The sequence below is a fragment of the Aptenodytes patagonicus genome, chromosome 1 (genome assembly GCF_965638725.1).
Source record: "Aptenodytes patagonicus chromosome 1, bAptPat1.pri.cur, whole genome shotgun sequence".
NCBI lineage: Eukaryota > Metazoa > Chordata > Aves > Sphenisciformes > Spheniscidae > Aptenodytes > Aptenodytes patagonicus.
The window spans coordinates 113,938,804-113,964,838 of NC_134949.1; positions in this window are offsets into that span (position 1 = coordinate 113,938,804).

Here is a 26,035-nt window from a genome sequence, read left to right on the forward strand (position 1 = left end):
ACCGAAAAACAAGTTCAAACCCAAAGGTATAATTCTTTGCACATTGGAGAGCTCAGCTGTGCCCTGGCTAGCTAACCAGTATTACTGCATTTTACATAATTTTAAAAAGTAACTGAGACATTCTTGGCAGAAGAATACATCAAATGATAGGTATTTAAATTCCTGAGCTGTAAATTGATAGCAACAGTGAGAAAATTCTGGAAAGGTATTTTTATACCTGCCCTTACCAGAGAATACTAGAAACAGGACAACATGCCAGATCAATCTGTGGCCTGACCTCGTATCCTCTGTGTTCTTACAATAATCCTAACAATACTCATTAATAAAATGTACTTAAGAACTATGGGTTAATTTATTCATGAGATTTATTGTTGCATCAATATTCAGTGATCTGAAATCATGAAATGCCTAAGCATGCAAGGAAGCATTGAAAAACTCATAAGCTTAAAATTAGCCAAATTCTTTGACACAGTGAGGCTGCAATAAGCAGATTTTTTTCTGTGGGAATCTTTATAATCTAGTGTAATCTGAAGTGCTAGCTTGGAGACTGACAGAAGCATCGATTACTTTTTTTTTTTTTTACATATTTCAGTAAAATACAAACTTTTAGAAAGTATAAAGCAAAAGCCAACCATATGGATGTCTAAAATTAACAGTATAAACTCAGGAACTGAGTCAGCCTTTTTTTTTTTTTCTCCTTGTAAAGCATAATGCAATGCTATAAAAATTAAATCCATTTGGAGTTCTGTTTCTTTACTGAAAGATCTGTATCTGCATGAGTTCCATAGGTTGCCATGCTATTTTGTTGGATTAATGACAAAAAACCCATGCATGTATAATCAGGGTAACGTGGTAGTACATTTCAGTTTCTGCAGGTCATTTATAATTTATGCAATTTGTTCCCTCTTTTTTAATGGCAACATTTTTCATTCAAAGTTGTGCTTCCCTCAGCTGCAAAATGGAGAGTCGTTCATGTAATGTATGCAGATGGAAAACAGAAGGAAGGTCAGACAAATTGCAGCCTTGTGTTTTGCAAGAAAAGTATAATTCTACACCCTTCCTGAAGAAAATACTCAAATATACTTCAAAATATTGTTTAGAAGTACAGCAAAAGGACTGTGAAAATATTTATCCTATCATTATGTTGAAATAGCATGAAAAATAGTGCCATTTTCTTAAAAGTATATGATTGTCCAATGCCCATTCTGCTTATTTAGCCCTAATTTTGATCTGAAAAAAAGAGAAGCAAAATACAAAAGCTACATTCAAGGTAAACAACAACAAAAAGCCCAAAAGAAATGAAAGTCCCAAATCTCAAAACTATGTGTATTTCACCATTATGAAACATAGTCTGAGGAAAAGTATTATGTTTTAAAGACCCTTTAACTAAAGATTAATAAAATTAAAATAGGCCCAGTTACTTTATGGATAATCAAATATTTTTCTGCTTTAGTTTTTAAGGTTAGTTCAATAGTATTGAAAACAAACTAAATATTCAATTACTTGGTTTCATTTTTATATTTGCATCTATATAAAATATTTAGGCTGATTTTATGCTCAATCTGTAGGTTATTAAAGAGGATCAGTAACAGATTTCTTTTTTACTAATTTTTAATGGTTTTATCAGAACTATCAACTGGTAAAGAAAATGAGTTGGATACATACTTGTTTGAACAATGTGAAGGAAGGAATATTTGTTTCCCTAAAGCATTTTTAAAAGGGTTTAGTTTAAAATTGTAAATGGAATCCAGACATTTCCATTTCACCAAAAAATAATCAACTCCAGTTGTAGATTTATCCATGAATATAAGCAAAAGACAGACAATTTATATAATTTTTTTTCTAAATAGAGCATAGCTTTTCAGTGTTGAAAAGCCAATTGTGTAAGTCTTTCTGTTTGACTTGTTATTCAGTGGAACGCACTGAAAGTACTACAGGGGAAATCTCTGTCATCATTTAGAGCCAAGTTCCTCAGTCACCTTAGAGAGAGTATTGTTACTGATGTAGTTTCGTTATCTATTTGCAGTGGATCAGCTTTCAGAAATCCAAAGGCACATACATGCCTTTAGTGGAAAAGTTCCTCACATTTTTTTTGGTATATCCCATTCAATTCCAGGGAGATAAAGAAACAAAGGCCAAAAAAAATTACCATGAAAGAAATGTCTTCATTAGACAAATGAAGTTTCTGCACTCTATTTTTAGAACAGAGCGTATTCTTAAATTTATAAAGTCTAAGAAAACGGTATCTCTACTAAATCTATACTGTAAAAAACATTAAGCAGTAAAGGGGACTAAAAATACAATAGGATTTACATGTTTATTAGCATAGCACTATTGAGCCCTAGTCAACAAAACTGCTTCTGTCAAAATCCTGGATACCACCCTTTTAAATTTCATTGGTTGTTTTTAATATTCATGACTTGCAACATTTTTGGGTGATAGCGCTTGAGTTGTGGTGAATCCAATGGTAAAGTAACTTCATTTAAAGGTCAAAGTTAAATTTCTGGGCTTAACAGGATGCTGCTAAGCTAGAAGTCAACAACATTTTCATAGTGAAGAAACACCTTTCACCAATTCCTCACCATACCTTTAAAACTATTTGATTTCCTTAAAAAGTACAATTCAACTCAATGTGCTAAGTGATTCAGATGAACAGAAACAGAAGACAAATATCAACAATGTTCAAGAATTTCTAGGATGAATTACCTCAACAGGCACAAGGGCTCTGGAGGGCTATTCACAAAAAGGCCACCAAGGCCCTGCAACACTGTGGTCTGGTACTCGCTAAAAACATATGAGGAGTGAATCAAATCCTGGTTTTGCCCACTTCAGAGTAACAGCTTAAAACAAAATTGCCTGCGTCTCAGGTGAGTGTAGTACTACTAACCACCATCATCTGTGGTGTTCAGTCATATAACTCTATGGTGCAATGACGAGTTCCTAAGTACTCCTCCTGTTGCATTTTATGATATTCAGTGAGTTTAACCACTAGACTAAACATATCTTTCTCTCCCTCTGTCCAATGAGTATGTAAGTCACAATCACCGGGAGCTGAAGAATGCACGTCAGCAAGCACCTCTCCTTTCAATATTTTAAAGATGTTTCCAAGGAATATTGTCATGTACTGAATTTTGTTTTCTGTTGTTCTCTTAAAAATTTCATGACATTATGTTACTTTTCAGAATAGGGCAAAACTATCTCCTTCAAATGGGAAGTCTGGCTTTCTATGATCTCTTATTCATGAATGGGGTGAGATACTGTTTTTCTCTATTACCTTACTACTACATATTTGGAGAATCTAGTATGAAACAAGTTTTTTCCCTTTGAAATAGGTATAATTGGGGGACATAAGACGGGTCCTTGAGAGAACAGAATGGCTATATTGAAATGCCTGGATCTGAAGGGATCCTGGCTTTCCAGTTCTCCAAATTCAAAGAATCAGCAGTCATTAACATTGCTATCAGGCAGCAAGCAGATAACGTATTCTGTGAAAAAGCTCATCTCTTACAGAGTATAATGTATGTGTTCTGGTCTGGAAGATAAAAAATGTGTAGTAGACTGATGGAGCGAATGTCAGAATTCATTTGCTTCACCATAGGCAGAACTGTTGAACTATCAGAAAGAGTAATTCTGAAGTCGAGCCTCTAATGGACCCTGTACTACAAGGGGCAGCTGGACTAGTAACAGTGTGCCAGAGAAATCTGGAAATCTATAAACTGAATGCCCAGCTCCTTCCTCTTCAGAGGGGAAAAGTAGACTGAAAGGAACTAAAACAAGAATAGGCAGATATGGATGTCAGTGGTGTCAAAGAGGGGAGCTCTTCCTCCTACAGAAGAGTAGTCTCTGTTTGCAATTTCTTGAAATGGCAAAGTATCTTTAATTCAACAAGTAACTGATAGCATGCAAAGAAACTATGAAAATTGATCTGCTATGACTGACTGATGTTTGGATCTGCTGACTGAAATCAATGTTTGATTAAATATTCACGATGTTATTTGTAGGTTGCATTGAGCATCTTAACAGTAAGATCAATACATTAACTATATTAATGAGGCTACACAATTGTTAACAGGATAAATACAGTTCATTTGAGAAGATATTAAAGCAGCAAAATATTTAAGTTAACCCTTTATAGCAGCAGTTAAGGGACTGAGGATTTTTATTTTTTAAGTATTCCCATTTATTACGTTAGTTCCTGCGATTTAGTTTTACATATAAAAGTATGTTATTTTGAAAGTAAATCACTACTAGACCTTAAATTACAAAATAACATCCAGTTGTCCATGTACAACATTTTCCAAATGTTTGGCAATCTTTTTTGCGAAGTATGCCTTCTTACCACATCATTAGGCCTCTCGACCACGTTTCCATTTACAAAGTATACACTGATATTTTGTTCATGTTTGAGAGGCTTAGCATGATTTTTGCTTTCCTACTCTTTGTGGTGCTTAAGAGTAGGAGGGCAATGCGTGTGGGCATTAAACACGTTGTTTGAGTTCATTGTGCGTCAAACTATATGCCCAATGGATATTGGAAACTTAGGTCACCTCACCACCCACAGTCCCAAGGGGCCTTTGGGACAGCTGTAAAACACCGTTTCTGGCTGAAGAGTCTGACATAAGGGCTGCAAGAAAGGCTGCAGGCTGCAAGGGATATTGCTGGACAAAGGTTATCCTAGTAAGTGCCAATATTTTTCACTGCCTCTTACAGAAGAAGAAACACAAAGTGGCCATGTTGGAAGGATAAAGACATTTCACTCTCTTGGTGCATCCTGAGAGATTTTTTTCCCAGTCAACCAATATTTTTAACAATTATTCCGGTTGTCTCCAAAGTCAAACTCCCCAGCTTTTCTGTTTTTTGTGTTATTGCTACGCTAATAAACACAGACATGTACCATAGGAATTATTCTTAAGACTAAGTCAAAATAACTGAGTATTCCAAATGTATGATTCAAAGAAGGATAGAGTTAGTTAGCCAATTCAGCAATGAGACTCCACATTCATCTGCAAGGACTAGCTTTCGCTAGTTTCCATTGTTATCGGTGGGGCAGTTTCAAAACAAAATCCATGCAATTTTATCACAATTTTGAAAATTTGTCCCTAATTAATTTCCAGTTAACCCATCACGAGTAACAGTACTATACTTATAATATCAACCATTGATTGTATTCATATTTATAAAACAATATACTTATATGAGTTTCTATTGTGCGAATTCATACATAAGGTAGAAGAGTGAAATTATTTGATTATTAGCATTGCTCATCTAAGTGGTAAACTCTTCTAATGGTGGGTAATTCATTGCTATATCTATACAATTTCTATTCTGATTTTCTGTCTCTGTGTGTGTGTTAAAAAAATGGGCAAACCTGTAATTTTTTGTTTGTTTGTTTGTTTTGGTAAAAATTTACAATGTTCCTAACATTCATACTCTGGGCTAATTAAAGTGGAAATCTGAATGTAGATTGTTAAACTGTAGAGTTAAGCATGATACAATAGAACAAACAGTTACTTCTTTCTAATCAGTGTAATGTAAAAGTTTCATGAAGCCAGGGCAATGAATCAGAGTTCCTTCCACATCAGTTCTTTGGTTTTTCTTTACTTGCTATTTTTATGAGGAAAGAAAAAGGAGGAAGAAGATGCTCAGCAGTTCATTATTATAATTAAACTACTAATACATTTTATCTTTAATAGGTAACTATAATTCTAAACTTTAGTATAGTACAGGTAACTATCGCTTTATTTTGAATAAAGGTGAAGAAAAATGGAAATGATAAAGGATTTGCTTCCTTTAAGAGTACAATCACTACTTTGGAAATATAGATGCTTTAGATTATAACTGATAGAAAAGCACAGGTAAAGCATAAAACCAAATAAATAATTAAAAGAATTCTACTTTTTTTTTTTTAATATGGAACTCCAATGAAAGTTCAACTGTAAGCATAATTATATGAAACTGTAGGCTTTTTCCCCTACTTTACCAAAAAGTGCCGGGGATTTTTTTTTTTTTGAGGACTTATAAATTGGTTGGGAGTTTGATTGCCTATTCATTGCTTGTTGTAGACTTCTTATTTGTTCAGCACTGATCTTCAGAAAATGTGTGTTACTTTTTTTCATATACCTCCTTAGGGAGCAATTTCTGAGAGTAAAAAGGGTACCCACATTATCCAGTGATTAAAGTTACATAACATTCTGGTGTAACACAGCTGGTCAAAATAGACATTCGTAAGAGTACTCTCACAGGTACATTAAGTGTCTCAACATGAAAGATTTCAATGCAAGTTTGACTTACATTCACTATCATGTCTAAAGAATGAAAAACATACATACATCATCATAATTTCTTGCATTTGTTGCCAGTTTGCTAAAGAGGAATTATGATGGATAGGTATCAGTTATTGTGTTGCCATGTTTTTGTCACTTATTTTACTAAGTATTATAGTTTAAATAGGGAATATCCATGTTTTGTCTTATTATCAGAAAATACGTGTTTAGGAACACAGAGGGCTAAGCTAGTCATTTTATTCTCTCAGGAAATTAGTGAGAAGTGTGACTGTTTTGTTTAGTCAGGTGTCCATTTCATTTTTTTTTGTTGCTTTATTAACTAATTATGACTAAATCAAGCGACCATTAGTGTAAATAACACAAAGAGTTGGGGGGTGGGTGTGGGTGTTTTTTAAACACGTCATAACATAAATTTCTTTAAACGTTTACTACTTATACAACAAGCTCCCAGTTATTTACTGGTGGTATAGTTTGACTATTTTTCTTGCTTTGTAGCTAGTTCTTTTCCTTCTCCTCTCTTCTCCCCAACAAAATGTCACGATTTTGAATCAATACGTTTTGGAGTCAGTCTGCCATGGCATCTCAGCAAATGACAGTTCAGCATGTCACATAAGCTTTACTGACAGGTTTCCTGGGCTACAGCATTGGTTTAATATAAGACAATGCTAATTCAGCTCTGTAGTGTCACTAACTAATGCCTTGGGACCCAGCCAAAAATCAGTGTCTACAACTTGTGAAGTTCTTTTCAAAAAGCAGTTTTGCTATCAAAGAGACTGATTTTATATACGTAAACTTGGTGTGGAGAAAATTTCATTATTCAGTTAACTTGTATTTCTAACAGAGTGGATGTCTTTTTTGATCTAACATAGTGGTCAGTGCTTTTTAACAAATCATGGAATTTGACATAACTCATCTTTTCCAACTTCATTGCAGATATTTCCAAGATCTGTACTTTCAGAAAAGGTCTCAAATTTTGCTTTAGCAGTTATGTCATTGTAACACTTGCCTTTCTTCCATGTCATGAGTTACCCAACACAATTTTATTTTTATTAATAGATCTATAAACATACAGTGCTTGCAAAATAAGAATATCTGTCAGCTGCCTGATTTGATGCATCACACTTTCATTTTGCATTATTTTCCACTAAAGAACAAATTAAGAAATGATCAGGCATGCTGCATCACATCTTGATGGACTTTTAGACAAAATTTGACACCAACATTTTTATGTTTAAAAAATATATGAGTGTTCATTTCACCTAGAACTCAAGCAATTATTTAAAGAGAACACAAGTGTCAAAAACTGATGAATCCTACACTTACATTTGGAGATTATTTGTCGTATTATTTACCTTGCAATGCTAGGCCTCTTAGTAGCTATATACTTACACCATTGCTTACATTTAAGCACAGAATAGTGGCTCAGTCTCAGTGGCTTTCAGGGGACTATAGTCACAACGTCTGAAATTAAATTCACGTCTTTGCAAAAGCTTATATTATCCCATCCTAGCTTCTGAGATAATCGGAGTTGCTAACAAGCAACTTGTGACTTCCTATATGCGTATAATGATATAGACCTGCCTGGAGGATCCAAGATCTGCTAATCTGTTACTTGTAAAAAATGGAGGGTACCTCTTCCTTCTACCTTTTCAGAATGCTCATCTTTAGTATTTATAAGGGTTATCTTCAAACTGCTTTTCTAAAAATGTGATTCTCTTGTCAAGCACTGCATTTCAGAATCACTTCCAGGTTCAGATACAGAGCTGGTAAAACTTACCTACATGTTTAGATTTGGGTCATCTTTGAATTTGTCTAGCTTTCCTAAGTGTACTGTGAAAGCTTAGAAATATACATGTATTTTAAACCACCAATCTTTAAATGCTGTATAATAAGCTATAGACAAAAATTACTATTTAAAATTTAAAATTATATTTTAAAACCTTTCCTAAAATGTACAACTCTCTTATCCTCACAAATGTTCCAGTATACACTGAAGATGCTACATCTCCAAGAGCGAGACTTCTATGATTTTCCTATTATCCTTAGTTTTTGCTCATTATATGAACCTTGGGCATCATTTCCATTTCCTTCTCTTTACCACAATCTAGAGAGGTACTAAAACTTGAAATGACACAAAATAAATCAATACATATTTCTGACTATTTTATTATGCCGTTATCACGGAATGTTGTATCAAGTTAATTAAATATAAGGAAGTGGGAATGCAAATTGTTATTTAGCTTCCTAAAGAGAGAGAAAAAAACCTGGTTTGTTACACTAACTGGAAGCAGAACATATGAAATAAAAATTACACTCTTTTCTTCCCAAACTCTACTTTAAGAATTAATCATAAGTCCAGTAGGGGAAAAAATCTCATATTAATTGACCTATATTACATTTTTATAGTTGGAGCCCCAACCCACTACTTCCCCTAGCATGAAGGCAATTTATTTAAGGCAATTCATTATCTTTACCATCTAAACTAAATCCCTGTTTTATTTTATTAAAAAAAAAAAAAAGGCAAAACATTAGTCAAGGACTCATAAGACCACTTCACTGTAGAAACAATACATTTGATAATATATATGGCATTATTCCAACAAAGTTTAGTCCTAATGCTACAAATGTTAAAAAGCCTATGAATTTCATTTATTTCAGTGAAACCATTCACATAAATTAACAGGAACATTTTTGTGCTTACACTGCTTTGCATTCCACATTCCTATATGCAATTTTCTCTGTGTCAGCCACCTAATTTTAATCTTTGTTTCTGAGGAAAAGGGGAAAGATAAGTGGCCCCCTTCCCCCACAATGCCTGAACCGATTTTGGATTGATGGTGCAAGGGATTTACAGCAATACATCACAAATAGGAAAATGTCTAATGTAAAGGCATCTTCATTTCTGTCAATTTAGCATGTATCCTAAGTGGAACAGAGTGAAAATTAAACATCAAAAAAAATAAAAATCATCAATATATTTTAAGACAGGCATACTGTGAAGCTGTCAAACAAATTATGCTAATTACAGACCATCTCTAATTTTTTGAGCAGAGATTTCTTGTACATACTTCTTATACATACACTTTGCTCAGTAACATCAAAGGGTAATCACAGAGCTAAACTATAAAAAATATTTCAGACGAGAGTAAAATTGGGATATGGTGTGAAATCTAACTATATTTCTATGAGCGTGAGTGAAGCACAGTGGTTGTTTAGGGCACTGAACTGTCTTTAGGGCTGCTCTCTTATTTCTTCTCTTCTCTAACTTCCTCTCTCCTCCTTACTTTCCTGTCACCATACTGCAGAACTATGGCCTTGAATCATGCAAAATGCACTTCAGTTTGCATGCAGAGTGACAACATTATGCCAAGGACTGGATTTAGCGCCATTCCTTCAAATTTTTAGCTAGGGTTAGCTTCAAGACTATCCCTAATAAATTCCCCAAATACCTAAAAAGCAAATCAATACCTATTTCTGGCTCATTTGTTATGCAATTATCAGCGAGTGCAAAGCAACACATAGAATAGTAATTTAAAACAAAAAAAAAAAAAAAAGGAATGCAAATAAATACTTAAATTCCTGAAAAGAGAGAAAGCAAGAACAGAGCAGCAAAGCCAGCAGCTGCAGAGGTCGTGCTGCACGTGTCTGCTGTCCCAAAGGAGATTGGGATCCAGCCACCTGCCAGGGCAGCTTGTTCAGCCAGCTCCGCGTCCCACTTGGGCTGTTCCTCCTCCTCACCCCAGATCCACTGAGGGCAGGCAGCGAGCACGGCAGGTGGCAGACATCACAAATACTTATCTGTTTGAGGTAGTTCTGTGCCCGGCATTATATGTAATGGCAGCTGTTGTAAGCACGATGCTTGTGGGACAGCATAAGAGGTAAATATAATCTCATATATCGTATATTTTAATTTTGTATTCAAGAAACAATCAACCCTGAAACATCTGTTAGTAGCTTACTAACACCCACCCTGTCATGCTCATTAGTGCAACAATAAAAAATACTGTATCAAAAACTAAGCAATCTGCATAAATACATGTTTGGCTCTATCACTAAAAGTTATAGAGTAAAAAAACCACATCTCCTTTTGCATCCTTCACCACCCTGGCCGATTAAAAGCATGTCTAAAATTCATTTGAAGCTACAGTAACACAGCAGACGGCTGATGGCAGAAGGGAGGAGGGCCTTTCCAGCACGGTAGACCGCATCCTCAAGCACTGAAGGTCAGTAGGGAAGTGCTATGTCAGTAGAGACGCCCTGATTTATACCAACTGGAGATTTGACTCAGCATGTACAGAATTAGCCAGCCCGCTCCCTATCACTGGTCAGTTAAGACAATAATTCTTGGTACATATCAACGAATGCTTTTCTTAGTATGACTCCATGAGTCCTTTTAAAATAGATTTTGCTTTGATTCTGCTATAGGAAATTTCCTTTGACCTATAAAAAAGTGCACTGGCCTTTTAGACTAAGTCTTCTTGTTCTTAATAGGAAACATCAACTGCATCACTCAACAATTGAAAGGCATTTGCTCCTGTGTACATAATCCTATTGTTCAGTTGACTAGAGGGATAATAGATTTTTTTATGCTTCCTTCCCCTAGTATCTAACTATTATGGTAGCTCACAAGAAAACAATTCATTTGGAAAATAAGTGGAGCATAATAATTCCCAAAACCTCTGTTTTCCTTTAGCTCTATCTTTTCACTACATAGCAACATCTACAACATTAAATTCATATTTACCCCACTTTTTAAAGCAAAAGAAAACAAGCAAGCATATCCCCAGAAACTGTATCTACTGTAATGAAATCCCTATGCAAACTGTGGAATCCATACAATTACATACAGAATTTTCCAAGGACCTCCTTGGCAGTCTTTTCCAGTTCCTCGGCTCTAATACATTTCTCTATAGCTTCATCAAGAGATTAAAGGAACTTTTTGAGTAGGGTGGAGCTTTTTGGCTTTAACATAACATAAACATGCCATATAATATTTCTTTCCTAAACACAATTTTGGAACCCTCCCCTCAGAACTGAGCCAAGTCCACAGAGTATGTCAGCATGTCTACAGTATGTCCATGTTTTGGTATAAAGGGGGAAGGAGAGAGCTTCAGTTTCCTCCAGCATGCCCCACTTCCAAGACCACAGGCCCACTTTTTGTTTTCACTAGAAATTAAGCCTGCTCCAGCTGCAAACCGCCTTTGGTATCCATCAGCATGCACAGAGGGTCTTCACAACGAGATCTCACTACAGCAGGGGATTCTTGAATCTTTGATGAGAAGTGTAGAGAGAAAACTGTATGTGTGTGAGAACAGCCCAATCCTGCTGCATTATTTACCGATACTTTTTTATATTACTATCAATGCAAAACTGGCTGAACAATGAGGTTAGACAGAAGCTATGCTGGAAAACAGTGCAGGCCTTCAGTGTCACAGGTAACGCTATGCCATTTTATAATCAAATTATATTAGACATCATCCACCTTATTTTAGCAAACTTTTTTTCAGAATTAGAGAATTTTTACAATCGCTTATAGAGCAACAAATTACAAAATCTGAATGAGATTTCATTTCAACCAGAGGAAGTCTAGTTCAGCGTGTTTGCTTTCTAACGAGGTGGCAACGTGCTGAGTCACCCAAAAAATCTGAAAGAATCACTGAACAGCAAATGCTTCCCTCCATCCTCCTCTTTCACTTACTGCAATGCAGTTAGGTCACATTTTTGTGGTGCATATTCTCAACAAGAGATACAGGACATGGGTTCAAAAGAAGCTGTGTTCCTTTAAATCTTTCTGCTGTCATCTCTCCTTGCATTCTATAATGGCAAAGGTCCATAGGTAAGTGTGTGTAGGTGTAATTCCAGTGAATTACTTGACCCTCCTCCCCCCCAATTATTCTCTACTCACACATCTTTCAAAGCACTAATTCCCTTTGTACCAAAGCAAACTTCAAGTTATACCTGTTCAGCATTTAAACTTTAAAAAGTGCAATGTGAACACCTGTTTAAATTGATAGCCATCTGTTTTCTTGATAAATCAAAACCTTAATAACATGGAATTAACAGATGGAAAGCAAGGCCTAGACTCTGAGCGGGTTACTGCATGCTTTGAGTTAACATAAAAAGTGGTATTTTTAATGAATCATTCACATCCTCCATTATTCTGTTTCCATCTGTCTGGACTGATAACCATCAGCGTTCATTTGCTCCTTATGGGATTTGCCATTCAAAGGCAATTGAAGATCTTTTAGGATTTGGCCCATATTAAATGGATACTTGACTATCGAGAATGCTGCCTGAAGTAGGCAATTCCAGCTAATTTCCTGTGGCCAAATTCTAAAACTGATTACACAAATATTTTAGCAGGAGATCAAAATTGGGGGGGGTGGGGGGGGTGTCAAAGAAAAAAAATGTTAAATAGCCTAATATGTCAGTATGTTGCAACTGTATTTCCAAAAGAAATGTCTTCAAATCTGTCAGCATCATAAGAAAACCTACAGGGAGACATCTTTATTGTAATAAAAACTGAGATCTTACAAAAGCCTTCAGTGTTTTCTTCTGTATTTATCACTGCTTCCATGGCATAAAGTACTCAATGCTAGAAGAAGAGTTTTAATTGTCAGGACTGGAGCTATGTGTGCTGGGCACACAAGAAGCCCAAGACTGACATGACAGGAGTAGCCTCTACACAGTATAGGTCAGTGGCAAGAGGCATATGGCCAGTCCCACCAGACCCACACGGGATCTCCTCCTCAGTGCCACGGCTGGGAGACTGGGACCGTGTCCTCGCATTCATACAGCTGGTGTCCAAACAACCGGTTCAATTTTTCCCATTCCCACAGAGTGAATTACAGTGCCTTCAGAAAAGTTGCTTTTAGAAAGGAATTTGAGGAAAGTATTGATTTGCCTTTTCTGGATGCCTAAGCAAATGCTAAATAAATTGGAGCAGCTGACAGAATAGGTAGAAAACATGGCAAACTTGAATACTATCCTAAAATTGTGCTCACAGTGGTCGTTAGAGCAGTGAAACAGATTCTACAGAGAAAATTTCAAATTTTTAGATACATTTTAAATTCTTTTCTATCAGGAGAATGGAAATACAACTTCGTCTATTAAGCTAGGTCAACTTAAATAAACACACTTCTAGGCTGTTGAACTAAACCAAAGTATTTTATATCCAAAATACTGTGAAACTCAAATTGCTTCTACTCCAGGACTAAATCGTCATTTGGGTACTTGACTGCCTACTGTTGTCATTTAGGTTCCTTTGTCCAGCTAAGTCTCTAAGTTCTCTGTAACACATAAAATAGCAGTTATCAACCCAGAAAACTGGGACATAAAAAAGAACAGAAATGTGATGCATCTAAACACAACTCTCAAATACACTTTAATCAAATTGATTTTTTTCAGTTTAAAAAACCCCCAGCAAAATGACCTTCTTATCATATCAGTGTTTTCACTTACAAAAAATTTAGGTAATTAGTGCATTCTAAAATAATTTGCAGTTTTTCAGTGGCAAATATATTCCTAAATTATCCATTTCATTTCTGTTAATTTACATGCCTGCTGAATTTCACTGTGTCCTAATCTGTTGGGTTTGTGGTCTACACTTAGCCATTAACACCATTTAACAGTTGTTAAATAGTATAATCGCCTGTTGTTATCTTGATGTAGATTCAATTCCAGTGTTAATTGCTCTCAATATGCTGCTCATAAAACCACCCCATACTATATTCTGTATGCTCTACTTGGAAGAAAGCTAAAGTGAAATGGACTATTGTACCCCAGTAGAAAAATTCAATTTAATGAAAAAAGCTATATACTTAGGAGAGTTATGAACTGAATATCGATGTGGTCCCATTTTGAAACTTCAGAAGAATTACAAGGCAGATTTGGGGTGACTGTTCAGAGCAGGAGCTCGGTTTCAAGCCAGCAATAAAAATGCTCATCTGCTTTTCAACGATCTGTTAGGAGGTGAGCACACCCTCATTCCTACAACATTTCAGGAAGTAAACAGTTTGAACTAGAAATATGTCTAATCTTGCATTTTTTTTTTCATTATTTGAAAGTCTGTAAATATCAGCAAGTCGCACTTATTGTTGGGTAGAATGGTGGTGGGGTCTCCAGGTGGGTCAGTGCCCACTGCTGGAGTCCAACACCAATCCTCTACCATGACGAGGAGTAGCTGCACTAGTGCTTCAACAGCAAAACTACTGAAAGTAAGAGCAGAGCTACCATGTGAACAGAAAATATTTCTTTTTTTCATACTACATAGCTGGACATTTGCTCCTGTTCTCTGAGTTTTGACTAGTATGTGGGAATTAACAGTCCTGCATTAAAGCTCTGTTTCTATTTTTTCCTCACTTTTTTTAGGAAACAAACTTTCTCCTCATCCTTCACAGTCTTTAGGGGAAATTACTGCTGCCACCTCACTTCCCACTTCTGCCACCAAGCAGTTTTGATGCAGTAGGCTAGAAAAGATGCGCTATATGCCTGTAAGATTGAAAGAAGCGCTGATGGTCTCTTGAGACACATATCTTCCAACCCAGTTACCCTCGCCTCCGGCCCTCTCCTCCGCACATTGTGTCGTTCCCTCTAGAAGCCAATATTGGCTCCTAAAGTTAATGCGCTTCTGTAGAATCACACTCTTAAATGACTGGACTACAAGCGGGGATTTAAAGTGAATGGTCACAACACCGATTTTTAAGGCAAATGCCCTCTTAAAATTTCAGAGAGAGATTAATAACTCTAGGTATGTGTATGTAGCTATGATTACACTTACAGTAATGCAATATTTAGAAGTTTAAGCATGCAGTGCTCACATTTGTGCAATTCCTGTCAATTTTCTGGTCCTTATATAGAAATCAGATGGAATCGCAGCAGAATTAACTATTAAAAACACATCCCTTGAAGAAATACAGAGTTTGGGAAATTCTCCTTTTTTAAACAGAAAAAAAACATAGGAATGTTGATTATATGCATAAAAAAATCCTATACCAAGAAATACACCAATGTACTTACTTTCCAAAATTACTTTCATTTAAAAAAAGAAAAGCCACCACTACCTCCTAGCATACCTTTGCCAACTTAAGAACATATGCACAATCAAGAATGAAAAACAGAAAAAGAAACATTTCCATATATAAAATATTCAAGTAATTTCTCAATTGCTATAAAAAAAGAGAAAGATTTCTACTTTTCCCACCCATACTCTTGTTTTCTACAATAAATAGAGCATTCAAGCTTTAAGGATGAAGTCCTGAACTCACTCTACAATAAAATGCTGAAGGACTTTCATTTAAGAGATAAAGATTCCTGCAAAAATAAGAACTAACCAGCAAGACATGTCTCAAATTTATCAGATAAACACTTATGAAAACTACTTCTATTGCTTATTTATTAATTATTCCCAGCTCTGTACTTCTCTATCACTTAAAATAAACAAATAAGTTACTGTACTAGGACAAGAAAGATCAGACTGCATAGAGGAAGACAATACGATAAGAAGTTTCACTTATTCGAAGTTTATTCTACTTGAGGAAGAATAAAAATAGTTTTGAGAAGCCTCACTAAAAGCAAAAGCAACCATCTGAAGAACTGATGAGAAGGCGTTCTCTGTCAGAAGCAGAGCACACTACTGTCAGACTTGTACGAGAGCACTCTCCTCCACTCTGATGCAATTCAAAGAATAGATGTGAAATCAGAAATTGTGCAACTGCTGTAAAGGAAAATATTTGCCATGTACGTTGAGTGGAATTAATATTCCTAAATTCTAACACTGTCAACTGCATCCCTCTATTACTAAAAAACAATGTAGAAAATTATCACTTTATTATCCAGTATTTCCTCTCCTTATAAAGCAAGAACACAACCCTTATAACTATCAACTCAAATGTAATTCCAGTACTCTAATTGTAGTAACATGCTATAAAAAGCTGTAGCAGGGAACAGAAGAAAGAGATTTGCCTGGAATTTCTCATCAGTTCCATTTTTTCAGTGCAAAACCAAGTTTTCAATTAAACTAAAAATTTGTTTAAAACATCTGGACATACGTATTTCAGATGATACACTTAAAATTGTCAAAAAGTCACTTTTAAAGAGAAAATTAATTTAAAAAATGTTTTGAGGACAATAATCCAACGTTTGAGGATCCTTCTATTTTGAAAACAATAAGCCAACATTTGTAAATAAATGCATTTATATATGTGCCATGCCATTCGTATATTCAGTTTCTAAAAAAACCCCAAAACCACTTTTGCACACCAAAGGACCCTACAAATGATTCTACAGTAGAATCCATTTGAGTCTTTTGCAGTATATACATGTGTAGAAGATTTAAGAAATGGATGGAATGCTGGGCAGCTGCCATCTACAATTTTCAGCAATATACATATGCTATTAAAACTATGATCAACTGTAAATATCTTCTAAATAGCTACATTTACCAGACCAATAAAAAGGAGGTATCTTCATAAATAAATGTCTAGCCCCATATTAAACACATATCACTCAAAGTATCGACATATTGATTTTAAATAACTTACAGCTCTAAATAATTGCAAACCTAGATTCCAAGTTGCCAATAATAGCAGAGTAATGCATTTTTAAATTCTTGTATAATCAAACTACCTATTGTTTTAGCATCAATTCTAGCCATTAAAGTAACCGAAAAAAAACCACACATCTTTTTTACTGCTCCATATTGCAGGAAGAAAAGAGACTTCATTACGTTTCAAACTGGTATGTCAATATTTATTTAAAAGAAGTTTACAGTTGTCAGGAGAGTCCTTGAAGAGGTGTCCAGAACTCAGAAATTGGAAACCTTATTGGTCAGTGAATCTCGTTAGGCATATCCTGGATTCCTGCAGAAATTCCAGTTTTATTAGGAGAGCCCAGCAGTGAGATGGGATGCTGTGATGAGATAATGGTCTCTTACTCACAGAAATACCAAAGGGAAGCAGAAGCAGTGTTTGAAAGAGGAAATTATTTCTAATTATCCTGTGACAGTCTTTTTCACTAATGATTTGCTGTCCATTATCCAAAAACAAATACAAAAAAACCCCCACCTAACAATATGACAATAGCATCTTCTCGAGTTTTATATATCATTAAAAATGGAGGAAAGCATAGGGAATACAATATTTTTCCTGTCATATGGATTTCCTAGTAACATGAGTGTATTTAGCAAAGCAGCAACTAGGCTGTTGATACGCACAGAGTTCACAGGGCTTAAAAGAACATTACATAGCTTTAAACAACTGACTTTTAACTGATGAGGTGAAATTCTCATTCCTACTAACAGTGAGAATCACCCCGTATTCTTTGTGTGCTTAAAGATCTTTCTTTGAGATCACGCCTGCAGACCTGTCCATTCAACCTGTTAAGAGAGTATCACTTCTGGCCGGACACTGCCCGCACGGAATAACATTCTGCAAAGTTTCTGTATCCTTTGTAAGCCGTGGCTGCTGGGTGTCCAGAAATCTAACCATTGTAGGCTCGCAAACGTTTCTGTGTCCACAGACTGAATTTGCTGTGTCGCAGATGCGTTTAAGCCACAGCGTATGCAACGTAGGGTCAATATGCACACATGCAGTGTGTCCCTCTGTAGAAGTGTTGGTCCTACAACTTTTGCAATTGCTAGAGTCCATGCGAGTCCATTTGATGGCACACAAAGTGCCAGCTACAAATTCAAACTCCCCAGGTACTCTTGCAAGCAATGTGACTGAGTGTAAAGTTACAAAGTATTTTTCGTCTGCCAGCTATAAGAGCATTAAAGAATATCCTAGTGTCAGTGTGCAGACGTACAGTTTCACATGCCTACTGTTGCAATGACATTTTTAACTTAATGTCAGCAGTGCTAATTTAGGCTTCCCTACACAATGTTAAAGAAATCAGACTTTGTACAGGTTGTTTGAAAACCTAAAGCCTTTCCAGGTCCCAGAAAGACTGAAACTGCAATATAGCTTTTCCATATCTGCGTTATCTTTGTTCTTCTGACCATGATTTATGAGCTACTGATGTACGTAATAACAGCTTCAAGACACCCCCCTTCTAACTTTGCCTAGGTGTCTACCATGTCAGCTAGAACAAATTACGTGGGAAAATCTCATAGCCACTATTATTCGTAACTTACAGCCCACAAGTACTCATGTAGCCACATGAAACATGTTTTTCAGACTCACACAGAATGATAGGCAGGAGGTCACCTGGTCCAACCCCCTGTTCAAACCATGGTCAGCCACAGCAGGTTGCTCAGGGCTGTATCCAGTAGGGTGTTAACTACCTCCAAGGATTGAGGCTCCACAGCCTCTCTGGGCAACCTCTACCAGTATCTGACCACCTTCACAGTAGAAAAGTGCTTTCTTACATTTAGGTGGAATTTCCTGTATTTCAGGTTGTGCCCATCGCCTCTTGTTGTCCTGTCACTGGGCACCACTGAGAAGAGCCTGGCTGCCTCTTCTTTACTCCCCCAATCAGGTATTTATTCACATGGATCAGATCCCCTGAGCCTTCTCTGCTCCAGCCTGGACAGTCCCAACTCTCTCAACCTCTCCTTATAAAGACAGATGCTCCAGTCCCTTAATCAACTTTGTGGCCCTTCCCTGGACTCGCTCCAGTATGTCCCTGTCTCTCTTGCACTGGTGAGCCCAGCACTGGACACAGCACTCCAGGTGTGCTTCACCAGGGCTGAGGAGAGGAGAAGGATCACCTACCTTGACCTGCTGTTAACACTCCTCCTAATGCAGCTCAGGAGGCTGTTGACCTTTTTTGCCACAAGGCCACGTTGCTGGCTCATGGTCAACTTGGAGTCCATCTTCCAGTCCTCAGAAACCTCTCCCGACCACCAAAACCTTTCAGAAACAGCCAAAAGGCCTCACAGTAAGACCCCATCCCTCTTCCCCCATGCCAGCCTGGTGCTGTGCAGGCTGCTGCCCTCCCTGTGGGATGCAGACCCCTGCCCGGGTCCACCTCCTGCAGGCAAGGATGTGTCTCCCCCTGAGCCGGCCATCCTGAACCTGAAGAGCTGTGTCCGCCCTCAGGAGCTGGACTGGCTGAGCCGTGGCCTTCGACAGGCCGGGTAGCTGGGGTAGAGGGGGCCGGGGACCGTACCCTGTGGGGCCTCAACCACAGGGGACATCGCTCTCGGCAGAGCCTCTGGCTCCCGCAGGGGCCCCCTGTGTGCTCTGGCCCAGGCAGGGGCACAGACCTGGCCCTGCCCCAGCTGTCGGGCCCAGGCATCCTGCCCCAGGGTTGGAGCTCCCCAGGAGGCCTGGTCCTCCCTGCGGGAAGGGCTCCCCACAACGCAGGCCTTCTCCCATGCACCAGAGGTATTTGTGAGCCCTGCTGTCAAACACCTCTTGTCCTGGCAGCATTTTTATTTAAATATACGACATAGGCAGAAGATGAGAGAAGGAAGCGCTGCCATTTGTGTACGGCCCTCTGAAAGGCATCCCTGTTCAGATGATGGAATAAACTCGAGAAAAACACCCAAACCCCGCGGTGGACCTAACGCTGGAGAATATCAGAGCAGCCCAGTGTGCTGCTGGGCAGAAATACCCACCTCGGCTTTCCCTCAAGCCCAGTGCCCTGCCCGGCAAACACCGCCTGTTCTCCACAGCCGTACAACCATCAGCAGCTGGCACGTAGCCAGTGAAAGCATACAGAGCTACGGTCACTTCCAGACACTACCCTCCCGAGTCCACAGCACTGCGCTCAGAGAGACGATAAATCAGAACGGAAAATCCCTATTTACGGACTAGTGACTGCAACCCCCAACAGGCTGCCGTGCCCCAATCACCTTAATGAAATAAAACTGCATAAGGGATATTTGATTTTTCCATCCTTGACTGCTTGTCTGAGACACGGTTGTGACATCAGGTGGTCACAACAACTGTTTTTATAACCAAACCACAACAATGAAAGTTTCTAAAAGTAATACTGGGGTAACACTCAGAACAGTTTATATCAAACAAGTTATTTTTCCTGATGTAATGCCATTTTTTTGGTGCGTTTCCAACATGTGTATATTTACTATCTATTTTTATTTGAAAAAAATGATACTTTATGTATTCATTTTCTGGAAAGAAAGCAGATATAGTTTTTTACTATTTTTTAGGGTTTTCTACTATTATGCTACTAGATATGCTCTGTCTGAGGACTTTTAGCATCTTGGCTGCTCACTTCGCATCAAATGGCACAGCTAATTCCTAGTCAAGCAGCTAAAGTATTTTTCTAGTTTCTCACACAAATAATTTCTTGTTGCTAACACAGCAACATTTACTGGGTGGGGGTGGATAAGGAAAAAAAAAGTAACACCCCATTTCATTCAAAGTCTATAGATATCTCAGCAAAGAAATATTCCCAACAACCTCAATGTATTGTAAAATATGCAGTTGTGTTAACTCAGTTTACTTTATATGGGTAATCAATAAATTATCTATTAATTAAAAATACGGTTTTAATGTATTCATACAAAAATATTCCTCAGTTACATACTACTATATTTTTTAAAATGTTGCAGAAACAAAAATCATAAATGTACATATCAGCCATCTAACAGAAAACAAATAGTAAATAACTGCTAGCTAATAAACTCTAAGAATGCAATACTGAAAATTCTGTCCAGACTTTAAATCGATACATCCAAATACCATAACAACAGATTTGTTTCACTCTTCACAGAACAACAAAGGCTCTAACTTTGAAATCCGTTCTGCTAGAAATGTCATTGCCTTTCAGGAGCCTGCATAAGCAGCAGTGTCAGTCTTTTTTGCTGGGGGGTCCACGCTGTACTCGGACAATGCCAATACAAAAGGAAAGCAACAGGAAATTATCACACAAGCATGAACATATACATACATTTAAAAAAAAAAGCTAAGGATTTCTCTTTCCTTTTTTCCTCCAACTTACCCACCATGTTATTAATTTCTATTCTCCTTTCCCCAAACACCAAAAAAACCCTATTGCCCTTCTATTTAAATGGAGTTGCAGTTCTGGTGTAACAAGAATGACTGACCAGCACTGTTAAACAATCTTTGTATTGCACAGATACGGTTCACATTTTATAACACTTTGTTTATGAGACTGTTGATTGAAAATTATATGACTTGAACACTCTTCCTAGTTGCATTATGAGAACTTGTTGATTTATTTTCATATAGTGTTGTGAACTATATTTTAGGTGTATTAGATTCATCTTTTTTATTCCTTTTCAACTATGGTTTTTAGACTAGACTACATAGGTGCACTATGATGTATCAACTGTTGGATCCCAGCCCCCCCAAACACCACACACTTCTTTTTTAAAGGTTTTCCATCAAGCTGAGAGTGAAAGACAGACACAGGCAAAATGAAGCAGAACTACTGTTAGACACTGACAGTGCAGAGAAACATAGACATATAGATAACAGATAGTAGGGTACTGAGTACCCTACAGCTTATTGAAGCAAATAGAGGAGAGTTGAGTGGCAAATTACCTACGCTGTTCACAAACCAGCAGGCTACCCTGTTTGCCAGCCGTCCAAATTGTCTCTGGGTAATTTGGCATATTTCTACTTTGGTGTGCTATTTCTTATGGAGTGACTTTGAGTTTTGATCATTCCCTGTTGTGCAAGATCTTTCCAAACACTAGCAAAACTTCTAAGAATGATGGTAGGAACAATTGAATACATGGAAATCATTAGCTGATCAAGCAATCGTTTAAAGTAATATGAACTCAGACAGACACATAACTGTTTTTAAAAGAATTAAAAATGTATTAAATACCAAATGAAAACAAAACAAACAAAACAAACAAAACCCCCAACAAACAAAATTTCTCTCTACCAAAGCTGAGAAGAGATTCCTATCTTAAAGAACAGAGCACAGGAAATTTGTCAGGAAAGTGATATGAGAAACAAATACTTCTTTTGCATACTGAATAAGATACATGTGAAGCAAAACATCAAAGACCTAAGGAAGATAAAATACAGTTTCTTTCTGAGGTGTTGTCTTCTTTCTTCTAGAAAGCATAGAAGGTCACTTCTTTAAAATTATGGCAAAGGACACTGCTGTTCACAAAGTCAGGAATCCAGGAAAAGAAATTTGATAGCAATAGTAATTTTAGACCTGCTGATAATTCTCAGCACTAACCTGATATGCAGTTTTGCTCTGAGAAGTGAAGGGGAACTGTAGTATATGAAGCAAACTCTAGTATAATTCTGTGATAATTAATTTCTGTGCCTGATATTGTGTGTAAATATATACATCTATACATATGCACACACATTATATATATACACATGTTCACTATGTGTATGTATTCTAGTTAGTGAAGTCCTTCCGTAGCAGAGAAAGCATCAGCCTTACCAACAGCCCAGACAGGAAAGTGGCAGTGATCGTTAGCGTGCTGTGAGAGATCAAGGGGTCTAACAAAGCCGGGAAAACACAACAGCAATGGGAAACCTCAGTTACCCCCCCATCTGGGCCGCACATCATCATATTCAGTTGTGATGCTGAGACTGAACTTCTAGCTGCTGTCGATGAGAACTACACAAAGGAAGCAGTCTGGGGCACCACGAGTGGAGAAGCACCTCTGGGCACTGGTCTGAAGCAGCATACAGGACCTGGCTTAAAGCACACCTGAAGAGCCACTTGGCACCTGTGACAATAACATACCTGGACTCCGCATCTTACAAGAGCAGCAAGTCAGAAAATAAACTGTAGCGGTGCTTAATTTAAAAAAAAAAAAAAAAAAAAAAAGTACACAACCATAACAGCTCTCTTCAAAAGATAAAAAGCCATCTAAAAGATGAAAATATTCAGACAAAAAACAGAGTCTATTTATAGACACTGTACTGTAGGCCCAGTGGAAATGCATTTCACCTGTCCAAAAAGGTTTACAAAGACAATAAAAGACATACTCTCTAAAAAACCAGGTAAGAAAGCTTTTGGAAGTAAGAAGGCTATTTTGCAGAAGATGAAGTTATGCCTAAATCAAGTAGTAGGGAGGATTATAAATGTTGACAGCTTAAATGTAAACACTAGGCTGGCCCAAAGGGATTGAGAAGCAACTTGAAGACATGAAAATTAGTAAACAACGATTTTTCTCAGGAACACAACCTTGCTAGAGAGGGCAAACAGATGATGAAATTTAAAAGAAAAAAAAAAGAACGGTCACAGAAGATAGAACACAGCAAAAAAGCTAAAGGATTTTCTCATATCTTGATTTATCAAGCAGACTGCTTGTGTGCCAAAATTTATTTTTTTTTAAACAAAGAATGTATTGGAGGAACTTTTTGAAATTAAAACATCAGTACAAATACTTGTAGAACAAACTGACATGTTGGACAGTGACTAATCACCATTATTTACCTAAGTTCTAAAAGAACTCAGGGATAAAATATCCAAACTATTAATTCTATCAGTAACTCATTGTTTAAATTGCCTTGATGGCAAATATGTAGCAATTTTTAACGGCTTTAGGGAAGATCCGGGCATGAGGAATGCCCTAAATAAACTAATGTAGATTGATATGATAATTAAGGAAGAGCCTAAGTATCTTCTGTAAAGGGAAGTCATGCTTTCCAAATCTATTTCTCTGAAGGAGTCAATGAGCAAACGGACAAAGTAAATTATATATTCTACTTCCATTTCCCAAAGACATGCAGTAAGGTCTCTTGCTGATGCTCATCAAGGAACTAAGCAGCTATACAATCACAAAGCAAGCCATATCTGGTCAGTGTAAAGGTCCACCTGTCATACGATGCCGTGTCCATCAGGAGCTGATTCTGTGCCATAAGGCTGATATTCTTTTGTCATTAGTTTTAAAGCTTATTTGGCAATTCTTCTTCTGATTATAGTGACTTGACATTTATAATGTAAAATAGATAGAATTTATATAGATTTCTATACATCATAGTTCTTTTTAACCAAACATATGCCTCTTCTTAGCACTTCTCTGGCTTAACTGGCATCCCCAGTTATGCACCAATGTTCCAGAATCCAAACTCGGGCGTATGCACTGGTGTACACTGTAGCCACCCAAGAGTTTGGGAAAAGGGAATAATATCCACGATAACGGTAACAGAGAGCAGAAAATTACAAACCAATCAACTGAATAAAAGCAACTGGCTGAATGACAAGAACCAAAAGGCTATCACAGGCAACACATGCCAAAGACATAAAAAACCCTACCGCTGATTAAATTCATCTACCTAGATAAAAGAATGGCATTGGACCTGAGGAACACAGAAATTACTTGCCCAGATGAAAGTTGCCATATAAATTAGACAATGATTTTGCCATACACCTAAAGACTTCAGGAGGAGACCTGCTGGTTAAAGGAGTATGTTAACAGCCAGTTAAAGAATCAGCTGCTATTTTATTTGCAAATAGGACTGAGATACTTCCAGCATAACCCTGTCAAAGTATACACATAGGGTATGCACAAACCATTCATTTTGATTAAGAGTCACACTATGAAATTAGGTGTTCAAGCAGTGTCGTCTCTGGCAGAACCTAGCCAAAGCAGCCAACCCCCCACCAAAAAATATGATATTGTCAATTAAACATACTTCTGTTGGCAACAGAAAGTTTGGATCATAGTTGAACTAGCTACTCTTCAAAATCACTGGGTTTGAACAGGAAGTTCAATCTTTGTATCAAAAGCCAAAACAAGCATGCATAGACTTTCCATTCCATTAATGCTTTCCATTTAGCGTTCTTAAAACACCTTCTTTTAGCACTGCCAAATCATACATTTCAACACTCTCAAATTAAAACTTCCTCTTTCTTGAGCAGTTCATTATTACACTGCTTCACTTCTTGAAGGAATTTTTTTTTCCCACACCAAAAAAAACCTCAGCTTTAAAATTTTTATAAAGCTAGTTCGAGGTTTTTAGCTTGGCATTAGGTAAACAAATCACTTTCTCCTACATTAGTGAATACAGAAGGGGGGATTATGGTTCCACCCCTTTTATGCTACTTCTTGTGGTCCTTCATAATGGAAATATAGATGGACAATTTTATATATATATATATATTCACACATATGTTTCCAATGGAAAAATCTCATTGACCGTAATGGAGACTGAATGGTGATATTATATGCTTTAACTACAGTGTATAAAGGACTACAACCAAGCTATTACTTTAAAGCTCTATAATTTAAAACAGAACATCAGCCCATAAACAAGGGGGGAGGGGGGGAAATTACTGAGAGAAAACTTGTTGAATTATCTGGTCGGTCTCTCTGCTTTAAGAAATGAGCAACGCTGCCTAACCTAATCCTGAAAGATGCTACCACAACTTCTTAAAATTCTCCTATACTGGAGACAACTTCAACCTCCTCAACAAACTTTTCACTGCCCTTGTGGTAAAAAACTACTTCCTGATGTTTAATATGGATGTTTTTGGCTTCAGTCTAAACTTACTACTTCTTACCCCTTGAACAGTATAAAAAAAGAACAGTTATCTCCTTCCACTTTTGTAACCTTTGGCAGGGGAGAGGGAATCTTTCAAGTGTTACTAACTCCACATCAGTCACCCCTCTAGATCAAATAAGCCCTTCTGCTACAGTATTTCCTATGGTCAGTTTTCTAAACTGGTATTTCTTAGTAGACTTCTCCACGGTCTACATCGGTGCAGAATCTAAAACTAGGACGAGGCTGTTTGAGCTTAGTAGTACTGAACAGAAGAGAGAAATTATTTCTTGTGAGACACGAGTAATGTTCCCCTCTGTACAGTGATCTGACATTTTTGCACATGTGGCACTG